Below are 13,960 nucleotides of genomic sequence, written 5' to 3'. Positions count from 1 at the left end.
CCACACTGTGGTTATCCTTATCTGCATCTGGAAACTGGAGTGTGTTGTATGTGTTTGTAAGACCAAGCGGATGCGTGAAGTGTTCTGGCAAAGTCAGAAATCTCATTTTCCCTTCAATATAATGCAGCCTGATTAGATTGTTATTGACATGCTGAGAACCTGCTAGGGTTGTTACATCTCTGTGGAAAGGCATCTGTCTGTTCTTTTTCTCCCTTCTGCCTGGAAGGATTGCAGAGCTGGAAATGGGAAGGACCTTTTAAACTGCAAATCCAGCTGTGAAATAAATCTGTCGGGAAAGCACAGTGTGCCTGCCAGCGGACCAGCAGTTTGACGATGTATGTGGAACTGTAAGCCAATTAACAGCAGTCTGGAACAATTAGTAATTCCCTAATGGAGGGGGGAAAAAAGAAAAAAAAAGATGTCAAAAAAAAGAGAAAAAGAAATAACCCACAATAAAAACCTCAAAACAAAACTGCTGTAGTTTGCTGGATGTTTTTCATCCTGTAGATCATTGCTAACAAGAGTTACCAGCAGCGTTTTGGTGACCAGACCTGTCTGACTTGACTGCGCGTGTCAGATATGTGCAGTGTTGCATGATCTCCTGTATCTTTGATAATTCAGGATAAAGTGGTCAGGTGTGCAGTGTCTCGAGGAGGCTGTGCAGTACTGCACGGAGGTACCTGACTGAGCGGCTCCCACTGCAGGATCGGCAGTTGTCTAGTGTGGAACTCCACCTGATTAATTTGGGCGGCTTGCTAGGTTAGCATATCTGCACTGCTGTTGGTACTCAAGCTGCTTGTTCTGAATTAGCTTAGGTATTTCTGCATAGTGTTTCACAGTGGCTTCTAGTAAAACCGAGAGACCATATGGACTAACTGGCTTTAAGAACATTCTCCTTCCCAAAGATGGCTCTTGCTAACTTTGCACCATGAGTCAGATAATGGCAATTCTCACATTCAAAATTTGCCCTTGCAAAATGTAGAGAGTCAGAATATCTGGGATGTTATTCGGTCACAGCTGACCCAACCTCAAAAATCCTTATCCTGAAAGCTCTCTGAAGATGGATTTAGCTCTGAGAATGATTCTGGGTTCAGTAAAAGTGCATGTTTCGGTGAAATGATGATTTTTCTCACCAGCTTATTTATATTCATCATAATTGTCTCACTATGATGCCCCCTATTCATTTGCTGGATCCACTTGTCTTGCATCTTGTTCTGACTCTGAGCACTTTTTTAGGCTAAGCCTGCCTTTCAAGAATATGCATGATTGGTACCATAGCGATAGTTTTCAAGTGCTTGCAAGAAGTGCATTGCTAAGCAAAGTAAGCAGGGAAGCTAGGAGAGACGAGCGGAGAATGACTACGTGAAGAAGAGGAAAGAATTAAAATAGACGCCAGGGAGCCAGGTAGTTAATCATATAAACAAAGGTCCTTTCTTTAAATGTCTTGCTTCTTTTTTTCTGTTGTCACACCCCCCCCCCCCCCCCCCCCCCCCTTAAATAATCTCAATCTTATAATGATTGCACTGGCCAACCCTTGGTACTTTTCTGTCTGATTAGAGCTGGGTTGTAGTGGCCATGATGAGTTACCCAAACAGTATATTATTGGCATTGTTAACCAGTGTCCCTCATTAAATTAAACTAAAAGGGGTAAGGAAGGAAATCTTTTCAAGGTGTTCCTCAGCTTATAATTATTTAAATTTATTTTAAAGGATAAATTTATTTTAATTTATCAGAACGTCCTTGTCCGGAATATAAAAGCTCTTCAGTTTTAGTGGGTGGGGTTTTTTTTCCTTCTATAAATTCATGCTTTGAGGAGGGTTAATTTACTATGCAAAAAATTATTGAAGGTCATATTCAGTGCCATTAGCATTGTACAGCGGACCTTTGAAAATAACTCTTTGTCTGTGCAGGTATTTATGTGGCCCTGTGTTGCTCTGTGTACCAGATGCCATTTATCTACCAAAACAGTAGGCACCTCTCTCTCCACTGGGTCTAGATACTAGAGATGAAATTAATGTATATTAAAATATGAAGATATCAGAAAGAAGCTGTCACTTTCTTCAGTCCTGGCTTGCAAATCTATAAAGAAGGCCTATTACATGTGGGTGGAGAAGGAGCTCCAGAAGGGCTGGATCTTTGAAGAAAATACTGCTTTGGGGAGTTTAGTAGAAATGTGATCTGCTGGGCTTGTTTTGTCTTTCATTCTGTGACAGTCTAGTGAGAAATTAGGTGACATGTTTCTGCATTTGCTGTAGAGGATGAGTTTTCTTGAGGACACAGACCTATAAGGAGACAGATCTGTCAAGTGATGGGGGGAAAATAGTTTGCTTTCATATAACACAGGAATAGAAACTATGCAAAACAATACTTAAGGACTTTGAAATATTTCTCTCAAGATAATAGCTCTTGCCCTAGGATTCCTGTAGTCCTTTTAGCATTATGTAAGTTCTCTTCTGTGACCATAGGTCCTAGAAATTGCACAGAGGGACAAAGGAAAATCTGTTTTCTTCACAGTAGAAAAGCTGCGGGGGAGACCACTGGGGTAAATTCTAGTCCCTTACACTTTTGGCTATTATACATGAAATGGTTAAATCAGAAAATTCCCATAGTATCTATAAGCATGTGATGTAGACAACAGAAGGTGCCAAATACTTCTTTGCACCCTTGAAAGATAGATGATGTAAAAAAGAAAAAACAGGCTGCAGCTGTGAGTCTAGAGTCACATTTGTGCACCGTCTGAGTACGGAAGTGTGATATAAGATCATCTAGCTCCTGTTTTCAAGTCTGCTCGGACCTCGTTTTGTGTTAGGTGCAGGTTTTCCTTTCCCGTCAGTCAAACGCCATGTTATGTGGCCACACTGACAAATACCAGTTCTGCCACATGTTGCATGGGAAACAGCACATTAAGTTACTCCTCCTTGTAACTTTCCTTAAAATCAAGTACAAACTGTGTTATCAGTCACCATAAATAAAAAGAGAAAGCTCTGAGATTAGAAACATCTGTGTCTTTTAGAGGGTAAAGATGTTCTCCCAATGTCCCTTTGCTTTCACAACATGTTTTTATTTACAGTTATGGCTGCTCAGAACAACAGTCTGGTGCCACACTTTACTCAGTCTTTTGGCTGGGAGAGTTGAGTTATAAAACTTCCTTGTAGCACTTTACTGGCTCACACCATATTAATCTGTGATTACATTTGGATGGTCAAACACCCAGCACTACAAGGGCAAGGATGAGGAAAGAAATAGGGGAAATGGTTAGTATACACCTTATTTATGTAGCGTACAGATTATTGTTATAAAATGGCAATATTCCTGTCAAAAGCACCGGTACACACCAGTCTGAGGTTTCAATAAGGTATACTGAAATACAGCAACTCAGTAGGAGGACTGCAAAAACTGCAATTTGCTCCCTGAGCAAATATATTTTACAAAATGTCACCACAGTATTGGCTGTGGATAGAGTTTGAACAGAGCAGAGACAAGAAGTAACTAAGCGCCGTTACCTGACGGAGAAAGGGTGCCAGTAGCTCACTGTGTATGCTGTAAGTCCTGTCCTTGCAGCTAGGCCTGGCCTAGCTAGGCCTGCTTCTCCTAGCTCTCACAGTTAGGCTTTCAGAATTGTTTCTTTCATGGGGTCTGCTTGGGTTGCACTTATCAGGCCCCCATTTCATGTTCCTGTATCTGCTCTAAGCTTGTCTGCTCCATTCCTGCTGGGGGTTCCCAGGCAGCAGCTCGTGCTTGCTCCTCAGATCTGGAATTGCCATCCAGCATGTGGTTGCCTTCACCTGCTCCGATGCATGCGTATACATCTGCAGTGTGGTAAGTGCCTGCCCCTGATCTGCCATCACAGCTATGACCATCGCCTATTGCATGGGAATATACTGTGTTGGAAGTTAAAAAAGATACATGTGGAAAGATAGAGGTTGATATTGAAATTGATCCCTAATAGTAGAGAAACACTGCCATGACATCTTGCAGTGCTGTTTTCCAGCCTGTTAGACTCGTGTGAGGAAGGAGAAAGCTTGTCATTCTCGGAGCTGATGGTTTGGTATGCATCACCAACCACTTAGTCCCTTAAAATATGAAATGCTGCAAACGCCCCATCTGCAGAAGTCATAACGCGACTGATTGGCAGGGCTGTTCTGAAGATGTTGAATGGACTCAGATAAAGGTAACCCAAGGTCCTCACTGTAAGCTCTTTGATTCAGAACCACATTTGATCAGTGTTTACACTTGATGTGTGGTGGAAATAGGTTTGAGAGGAATGCCATAACTCAGACTGTGCAGGTCAGCTATTGGCATTAGGCTGTGTGGTTGAGACTTACGGTCTTCTTGCATCAGCTATGCTGCCTCTGAAGTAGCTGAACGAGAAATCCAAGGAGAGCCTCTCTGACACTGTTCGGTTTTAAACATTGTGCTCAAAATTACAAATATTATTGATGATTCCTGTTGTTTGACATGAAAATGACACAAGGTGCAAATGCGACACCTTGTAGTCTGCTGATGGTGGGAGAAGAACCCCACCTCTGATTTGCATTTTGTTGGATGTAGGAGCACTTGTATACTTGTAGCCTGAGTAGCTTTATTATTTTTTATTTTATGTTATTTGTTTTATATCATGGGAACTAATAAGAAGGAACAAAAGTAAAGTATCCACGGGATAACTTCACTGTTGTAGAAACAAGCAACAAAAAAATTACAGCAACTCAGAAACTGCAACAGCCCTTGTTTCTTAGTAGCGGTAGATACTTGGGCAATACCTAGAAAACAAGTCATCAGAGCTTCGTTAATGTACGAACTGTGGTCTTCGGCCTCAGAAATGCCTGTAGTCCCAACTGCTTTTCTGGCTGTTAAAACAAATAATGTGGGCATGTGATTTGAGTCCTGAGTCTTAAAGGATGTAAGCATGTGCCTGAAATTAGGTATGGGTATGTGTTTTGCTGAGTAAGGGTGTCCTAGTCAGGTATTTAAATTTTAAATGCACTGGAGCCTTCACTCGTAAAGTAAGCAAAAGTCAACCTAGACAGCAGTGAGAGGAATATAAACATCAAGCTCAAAACAGACTGTTATCAAAGCAGCTCTTCAGACTATGTAAAATTGCACTTTAAGATGGGCAGAGCGTCTTTAAAACGCTTTTGCAGTAGCTAAGAGCTTATACATTAGCTTTCATGAGAGGCATTACAGATGTCTGTGAATATTATATAAACACTAGCCTATTTGCAACAGTTTATAAACCTAAATATTTTATAAGAAAATACTGAACCTTTAACTCGCCTTGTATTTTTTATGCAGCAATAAAAACACCATTTTTATCAAGAGATGCCGGACAACCTGACTAATAATGTGACACTTTGTTATAAGCTAGAAGGAAGGTTCACTGGTCTAGAATTAATCAGGTGTGTAATCTCTACAGGAATTTCTACACTAGAGCGGGAAACAGCTAGCTTTGACTTTGCTTGCTTTTGCATAACGATGCATGTTATTTGTGAGGATGTTCTCTGATGTTATCTTTATATCTCTGTGGCTAAAGAGGTTTCGGTGGTTTTTAACTGAACATTGCCTGGAAAATTAAAATATCATGTCCGCACCTGATGTGATACGTGCATGGCTTTGCATGTATTTGCCAAGTGACCTTGCAGGAGGCAGAAAACAGAAAGTTTTAGGCTTGAACATATTCTCCCAAAATATAGGTACCAATTTCAAGGAGACCCAAAGCATACTTTGAGGAAGCTACAACGAATTGCTTGAATCGAAAATTCCCAGATGGATTCCAGGATGAATAATTCTCCCAATGGCTGTAGTACAAAAGGCCTTTGGCTGTATTCCTAAAGGCATTTCATTCCCATATGGGCACGGAGGGGTAGGGCCTCAAGAGATGTACATGCCCTACTGTAGCAGCCCTCAAAGGCTCACCACCTCTTTAGACAATTAACTGTTCTGAGAAATCACCCAACCTGAACACTTGGGCAGACCACAGGTAATGCTGGGCAGGGAGGAGAGTGAGCCCCAGGAAGGGGAGAATTATTTTCCTTCTATAATGGAGAGCTCTCAGCTTCAGCATAGGAAATTTGTGGGCCATTTCTGTTCCCCTACTGCTTGTCTGGACACTCTGTGGTGGGGCTTTCTGGGGAGAGGGTTCATATGTTTAAAGGGCAGCTACATTCCCAAGGTTGAAAAATGTAAATCCATGAGTGAGTGAGATTTACGACATAACACTTGTTTTCCATGGTTTGTCTTAACATTTTCAGCAGGAATGCAACAGCTTTACCCCCTCCAAGCAGAGGAATTGTGTACTATGAGCAAAGGACCACATATGATTCTGGGGGAATGTTAACATAGGTGTACTTGCTGGCCACTACTTTTCAGAGCTATCAGGCTTACATGGTAGCTGAACAGAAGTTCTGACAATCACAATTTGAAGGACAAGTTAGGAGGAGGAAGAGTTTCAAATTCTAAGTCTTTTCAAAGCCATACTTTGTTGTAAGGTCATAATTTTAGTCTTTTGTGTCTCTGTTGCTGATTAATTTCATTGTTCTGGTTTTACTGATTGATTTACTTATTTTTGTTGGTTTTATTGCTTAAATATCTTTATAAAGCTTGATTTTCAATGCAAATATTCACTTGACTTTCAATAGAAATTCAGTTTCTATTTTCATAGGTATTTAAAGGTTGCTTCCTTTCTAGACTAGAACAGTTGCCCATGAGTGTGGTTCCATTAGAGATAGCAATGCCTCTAGAAAAAGCCTTTATCAGCAAGTGCTATGAGCCAAGTTAGGATGACACAGTGGTAGAAATGCTTGGGCCTCTTTAATTGTCACCACTGATGAAGTGGATGTGTGTAACAGCAGGAGAAATGTTGCAGTTCTCCATGATCAGTAAATCTGAAAGCTAAGGTCTTATACTCTTCTTTGTTTTCTCCAGAACACAGCACCCCTTCTATGGTGTAATTCCATTTGCAAGGCTGACTACATATTTTTCCACTCCAAAATTTGCATAACACTTGGTCACTTAGAGCACAAGAATGAACAACATCTGAGATTTCCATTTTGAATTATTTAGGAATCTGTTTTTACTCACCGACCATATAACGCTATCCCTAAATGACCAGTCTGCACCAGATGTGAAAAAATTCTCTTCTTGTCCCCTAAAAGGAGACCACAACATTAACTGCAAGGATCCAGAGTTACAGGATATTTGTACCTCTTAATTCTTCCAGGAATTATGGAACTGGCTTTGCTTAATGGAATATCATGTGCGTTGAAGGAGAAATTCATTTCAGATCTCCACAGACATCAGGTCAGAAGTTTGTACTGGCCAAAAATGTTATTGCAGTTGACTAGGTCAAGCTGAAAAATGGTGGCCAAGAAGATGCATGCTCTGGAATAAATGATACGGTTGATGTGGTCATATCTCACACAAGTGTACGTCAGGATTAATTCCATGGTGGTCTACAGTTATTTCAGCTTTACTCTGGCATAAACGATGTAGAAAATAAGGTTAGCATTTGTGCCGTCTACAGAGCAAATACCAGCCTGAGTAGTGCAATATTTTGTCTGTGCTTTTCCTATAGCTTGAACAGGAGCATGGCTTCCTTAAAGTACAAGTATGTCAGAAAAATCTATCACGAGGCTTGTCCCTATAGCTTTAACTGTTCTGAAATCAGGTCTTTCCTATAATTGTATTTCTGTATTTCTATTTTGAATAATTCAGGAAGCCATCCAGTCTCCTTTGTTCAATGAGTATATCAGGCCACTAGTAAGTCAAAAGGCTGCAAAGGGTGAGAGAGGGTTCTTCACCTCCCCCCAAGATTTTATTTTTTTTTTAACAAGGTTTATTACCTACATTTGACAAGTTGGAAGCTGAGACACCAAAGCACTAAATGACTTGGCCAAGGTCACACAGGAAATTTGGGATGAAGCACCAAACATATGATTGCTACTGGTTTCCAAGCCAGCTTTCAAACCACTGGACATCCTTCTTAATTTCCACTCTTTCTTGGCACTGCTACCAACTTCTTGGTCCAGCTCCTTAACCACATTGTACCTCTTTTTTCCTCCTTTTGTAAATAAAGCCAACCTCACAAGGTAACGTACCAAAGCAATAAATAGGTACGTAGTAATTTCCTTGGGCAGTTTCACTTCTCTTTCAGTTCACAACTTGTCCACCAACAAATTTATTTCTTGCTTGGAGCACTTTACTGACTCATTCCTATTCAAAAGTATCTGTTAGCACTTTGCTAAGCCTCAGACTGAACATCTTTGATCCACCCATTTCAAGATTAGATGGATGACAGAACCCAAACTCTAGATCCAAAACCATCCATGTTTTGGAGGTATATTCAAAGGCCAAGGCTGGATTTAGCTCTCAACACGGTTACTTTGATCTGGCTTCAGATCTGAATAATGTGTCCTGTGACATCTCTGTTTCTAGCACAAAATCTTGTTCCTATCTCTATGAGAGCTCTTAGCCTTGATGAGTGCCTCAGTGTACCTTGTTGTGGGAAACGACACCTACTGATCCTCTCAAACTTCATTCAGACACTGTTCCTGTGCAATGGGTTTTTTTAATGGTTGGTTCTTTATTACTTACCTGGAGGCCTAGAGAATTTGGCACTTTGACAGGAGTAAGTGTGAAAGAAATCCCAATGTTGCATGTTGTTCTCGTTGTGCTCTCCCTCTTGTCTGTTTTCCATGCAGGGTATGAAACTGCTTCCCACTTCCTAGAAATCAAATCACCACTGCTCCTCCCGACTTCTTTCCTGTCCTCACATGATGTATGGTTTTTTCCCCATGGATGGGAAAGCTAGGGCAAGCTTGGTACTGTGGTCTTTTGCACTAATAACACTTCGGTGGCAATCCACTCTTTCCAGGGAATTATTCTAGATTTATTCACCACAAAGCATCCAACCATAACAACTCAGTAATTTTAAGGCCTAAGGAAAAAATGTAACAAGATGTTAAAAAATTTTGGTTTGGGATAATTGGGAGTTGTTTATATCCTTGTGCTGCTGATTATGTTGTCATATGCCACCATTACCGATGTCCCAAGGAACACGATTATCTTTCTTGGAAAAAAAGCCTCTGATTTAACCATTTAAATGCTGGTTAATGTAGCTGATAAATGGGAGGAAAAATACTCCCCTGCTGTTACTGGTTGTATCAAATGCTCAGAAATCATAGTCAAGAGGATTGAATAAACAGGAGGATAAATGAAAGATACACACTGTAAGTTTTTTGATAAAAATATCAGGGCACTGCAATTTTTCTTTAAAGCATATAGGGCAGAGTCTCCCCATTGCACAGCAGAACACAGCTCTTGCTCTTGCTGGGTTTGAAAATAACTTTCTGTACATTCAGATCATACCAAGCTTTCCAAGCTGTATCTTCCCTGGGTTTTATACCCTCTAACTATTTGGAATTCACGTCTCTGGCTCATGGTTTTCCCCCTGGCTCACTGAAATGCCAGGGCTACCCATGAAGTCCAGCAGGCGCTTCTTGTGATGGAAATGCGTTGTACGAGGTATGGGGCTTGAAAGTATTGCCTCTCCTTGGGCTCCCTGTGACAGCTGGAACCGGTATTTCCTGCTATCCCACCAGAAGGACTGTACTGAACGGGCTGGGGATAAATGCTCTTTACAGTACTTTGACAGTTAAAAAGAAGTTTAAGTATAAATTACATTTGTACTCGTAAGACATTTTTAGATTTCCAGAGTGGCATGTGAAAGCTTTCCTGTGATTTTTTTTGTTTTGTTGTTTGTTTTCTTGAGTTTGTGTTTTTTGTTTTTAAAAAAGGCTCTGTCAATAATATGATTAATAAGTTCTAACGTTTTGTACCAACTTCCAGCTTCTCTGAGGTTTTCAGCAGTAATTTACCTCTGATTTCATGGGAACTGGGACCTGGAGGGCAGCGAGTTAGATGCACTTTGTCAAGAGAAAGCAATGTCTGCATCCAGAATTTTCATAACATCTAATTTAAAGTGTGTCTTGAATTTTTCTTTTTGGAGAAAAAAAAAATCTCAACAACTGTAGAGAGGAAAATGAGCCATTTCCTTAGCTTGAACCTGCATGAATTAGTGGTAAAGTGTTGATCTCTAAACTTGCAGTTTCTGAACCATAAAATCTGTTTATTTCACCCTATAAAAGAACATTTTAACTTATATGGCTATTTAAGTTTAAAAGCTATTAGAGAAGTGGGTGGGGAGAGGAGAAATGACGCTTGAATCAGTAATTCAGGGTTGCAATGCAATCTTCATCTGCTTCGTAGCTTGCATAGAAATCCCCTTCAATGTGGTTTTTCTGTGCTTGTAGCAGTCACAACATACAGGAAATATTGTGTATATTTCCAACATTATCCGTAATTGTAGTAAAGCTTATAAAGCAACCCATTCCTTGTGTATTCCTGGTGATCAGCAATAACTGGATATTCTTAAGTATGGATTTAAAGAAGGAAAAACATAACAGGAGCTGACAGAAACTAGCATCTGCAGTGACTTTCCAAAGGGAGTTGGGGGAAGGTCTTTTTTAATATGCTTTTACTGCAGGAACAGCAACAGCTTTGATGGAAAACCTACCTACCTATGGTTTCTCTTATACCTGAATTTAAGGGTTTTTTTCTGTTTCCCTACAGATTGTAAGTGCTGGAGCTAAAATTGAGTCAATAAAGTGCCCCCTTGAGTGGGCAGAACGAAGTCACAGCTCCCTTGAGCATGTGATGAGCAGGGACCGCCTCGTGCTGTAGACAGGGCGGGGATGGAGGAATCCCGCATCCTGCGGCAGCACCCTCCCTGCTATGCCGTGGCTTGTCGCAAAATGGGTCTTGTGCTGCTCCAAATATAAGGTGGGTGGTTGTCCTTCATCCCACGCTCTGATGCTCATTCACACACACACACGGCCGTTTGCAAGCAGCGGCCTTGCTACAGCAGTCACCTTCAGTGAAAAAGAAGTGAGATTTTGGTTCTCTCTCTGCAAAATTGATAGAAAATTGTCAACACTTTGAGAGGCTGTGCTTCACTTGAGCTGTGCAGGCCCTTTCTGTACTAACTATCCCTGAACTTGCAGTACCTTGCTAAAAATAGTTCAAAGCATAACCGTGAGTTCCCTGAACTGTGATCCTACCAGTTCTGTATTATTCGACTCACCATTCCTTTGAAAGTATTCATCCTTCCCCTCATAAAACTTAAATCAGCTCATTCCTTGGTCCAAGAGTTGACATCATTATGATGTTACATCCTATGTAATGGTGTGAGACCTGGAAAAGCATTCACAGCGAAACCACGCGGTGAATTGAATTTGCAGTGCCTCAGTCCTTGCTTGCAGCCTAATCTCCCTCCCACCCTCTGCATTTACTTGTACTTTTAAAACCTGTGCGGTTCCTTGCAAATATCCCATGGTAACACAGCAGCGTGCTGCTGAGGATCTACCAAGGGTCCTTTTAATGCTCCCATTTTTCTTTCCATGACCCCATTGGTTTTACAATGTTTGTGAGAGCAAAATTGATTGTTTTACCAAATTAAGCTAGTTTTCTTGCCAGGAACAGTGGCTAGGATCTTGTTGACAGATTTGGAAAAGATTATTCTTTCAATTTATAAGGATGTCTGCCATATACTCTTTCCAGACTCGGACCACATTTAACTGTTTAATATTATACAGTGACAGGGACAAATTAACACCTTTAATTTTCCTATCAAAGTTAACACATCCCGAGAAGACATTTCAAGAGCTACAGATCTCTTATTTAGAAATAAATGTAGAAAAATACTTAAAAATGTTGAACTCAGAATCTTGGCCCAAATAAAGTTTGAAAGTTTTGTTATTGATTTCAGAGGCCTCAGAATTTTACCATTTTACTTACAGGTATTTCAAGTTACCTTTTCTCTCATGTGTCTTTTATGTAATGATTTTTTCCTTTTTGGCAGAAAGATCTCTTCACAGTCTGCTCTGAACTCCATGTCTCATCCCTTTGCTTGAGGGCTTCCTAATGGGTATGAGAGGGGTTTTTTGTTTGCCTCCTTTCATGCATAACTTGGCCTCTGGGTTTGTTTGTTCTTCCATCTTCTTCTGAAACATCTGAAATAGGCCACAGCTAGAAATGGGCTAATGGGCAGGGGGCATAGATGCTTCTGGTGGTAGTGAGAAGCTCCTCAACCTCCCAGCTGATGTGTGTTGTCCCCGGTCACACTGGCAGGGATCACTGCAATTTGCTTTATTATTGTGCCTCTCTCTGGTGAAGGATACAGCTTTCTCCCAAGGCACTGGTGGTATTCAAGGCTTTTAGTCTTTTGTGCTAAAAGTCTGAAGTGTGTTAGTAGGTATTGGAGGTTCCTGGATGGCTTGTGTTTAGGTTGGGTGTCGAAGTTCTGAGTTTAGCATCGTGATTGCTGTGATGGCAGGGGCGAGATGATCCAGGCAGTGCTTCTGGCTGCATGTTGCCATGGTGCTGGGGGACGGGATGCTGAATAGGGCCATTTTGCTGTCACATGAAATGTCTTTTTTGATGATGGGGTCGAGTGCTTTTGGGTAAGGATGAGGGGGAAGACGAACAAGACAGATATCCTGGGAGTCTGTTATAGACCACCCAACCAGGATGAAGAGGTAGATGAAGCATTGTACAAGCACCTGGCAGAAGTATCACAATCAGTTGCACTTGTTCTAGTGGGGGACTTCAATTTAACAGATGTCTGCTGGCAATACAACACAGCAGAGAAGAAATAGCCTAGGAGGTTCCTGGAGTGTGTGGAAGAACTTCCTGACACAGCTGGTAAGTGAGCCTACCAGGGGAGGTGCCTCGCTTGACCTCCTGTTCACAAACAGAGAAGGACTGGTGGGAGATGTGGTGGTCGGAAGCTGTCTTGGGCTTAGCGACCATAATATGATTGAGTTCTCAATTCTTGGCAAAGTAAGGAGGGGAGTCAGCAGAACCACTACCATGGACTTCTGGAGGGCAGACTTTGGCCTGTTCAGGGCATTGGTTGGGAGAGTCCCTTGGGAGGCAGTCCTGAAGGGCAAAGGAGTCCAGGAAGTCTTGGCAAAGAGATCTCATTAAGTCTTGCAGAGAGTAAATTAGGCAGGCAAAAGCCCAGCTAGAACTCAGTCTGGCCACTGTGGTTAAGGGCTATCAAAAATGTTTTTATAACTATATTAACAACAAAAAGAGAACCAAAGAGAATTTCCATCCTCTATTGGATGCAGAGGGGAACATTGCCACCAAGGTTGAGGAAAAGGCTGAGGTACTAAATGCCTTCTTTGCCTCAGTTTTTAACCGTCAGACCAGTTATCCCCAGGGTATTCAGCCTCCTGAGCTGGAAGGCAGGGACGGGGAGTGGAATAAACCCCCCATAATCCAGGAGGAAAAAGTTTGTGACCGGCTGCTCCACCTGGACACTCACAAGCCTATGGGGCCAAAGGGATCCACCTGAGAGTACTGAGGGAGCTGGCAGAGGAGCTCATCAAGCTACTCTTCATCATTTATCAGCAGCCTTGGTTAACAGGGGAGGTCCCAGATGACTGGAACTTTGCTGATGTGATGCCCATCTACAAGAAGGGCCAGAAGGAGGATCTGGGAAACTGCAGGCCTGTCAGCCTGACCTTGGTACCGGGGAAAGTTATGGAGCAATACATCTTGAGTGAGCTCACCAGGCATGTGCAGGACAACCAGGGGATCAGGCCCAGCCAGCATGGCTTCATGAAACGCAGGTCCTGCCTGAGCAACCTGATCTCCTTCTATGACAGGGTGACCCGCCTAGTGGATGAGGGAAAGGCTGTGGATGCTGTCTACCTGGACTTTAGCAAAGCCTTTGACACTGCCTCCCACAGCATCCTCCTAAAGAAGCTGGCGGCTCATGGCTCAGACAGGTGTACTCTTCTCTGGGTAAAAAACTGGCTGGATGGCCGAGCCCAGAGAGCTGTGATGAATGGAGCTGAATCCAGTCGGTGGCTGGCCACGAGCGGGGTTCCCCAGGGCT

At 42.0% G+C, this 13,960-nt stretch overlaps 1 long non-coding RNA gene across 1 annotated transcript in view; it reads left to right on the top strand.

Annotated features, from left to right (window-relative positions):
* LOC135315746 (uncharacterized) overlaps positions 1–13,960 on the top strand; it is a 112,482-nt gene that overhangs the window by 34,340 nt on the left and 64,182 nt on the right. The window contains exon 4 of the long non-coding RNA XR_010375250.1: positions 10,627–10,836. This is a non-coding gene — a long non-coding RNA (uncharacterized LOC135315746). The remainder of the gene's footprint in view (positions 1–10,626; positions 10,837–13,960) is intronic.

Source organism: Phalacrocorax carbo, chromosome 14 (genome assembly GCF_963921805.1).
Source record: "Phalacrocorax carbo chromosome 14, bPhaCar2.1, whole genome shotgun sequence".
NCBI classification, from domain to species: Eukaryota; Metazoa; Chordata; class Aves; order Suliformes; family Phalacrocoracidae; genus Phalacrocorax; species Phalacrocorax carbo.
Note: the sequence above shows the minus strand (reverse complement) of the source record. Positions and strands in the feature narration are given on the sequence as shown.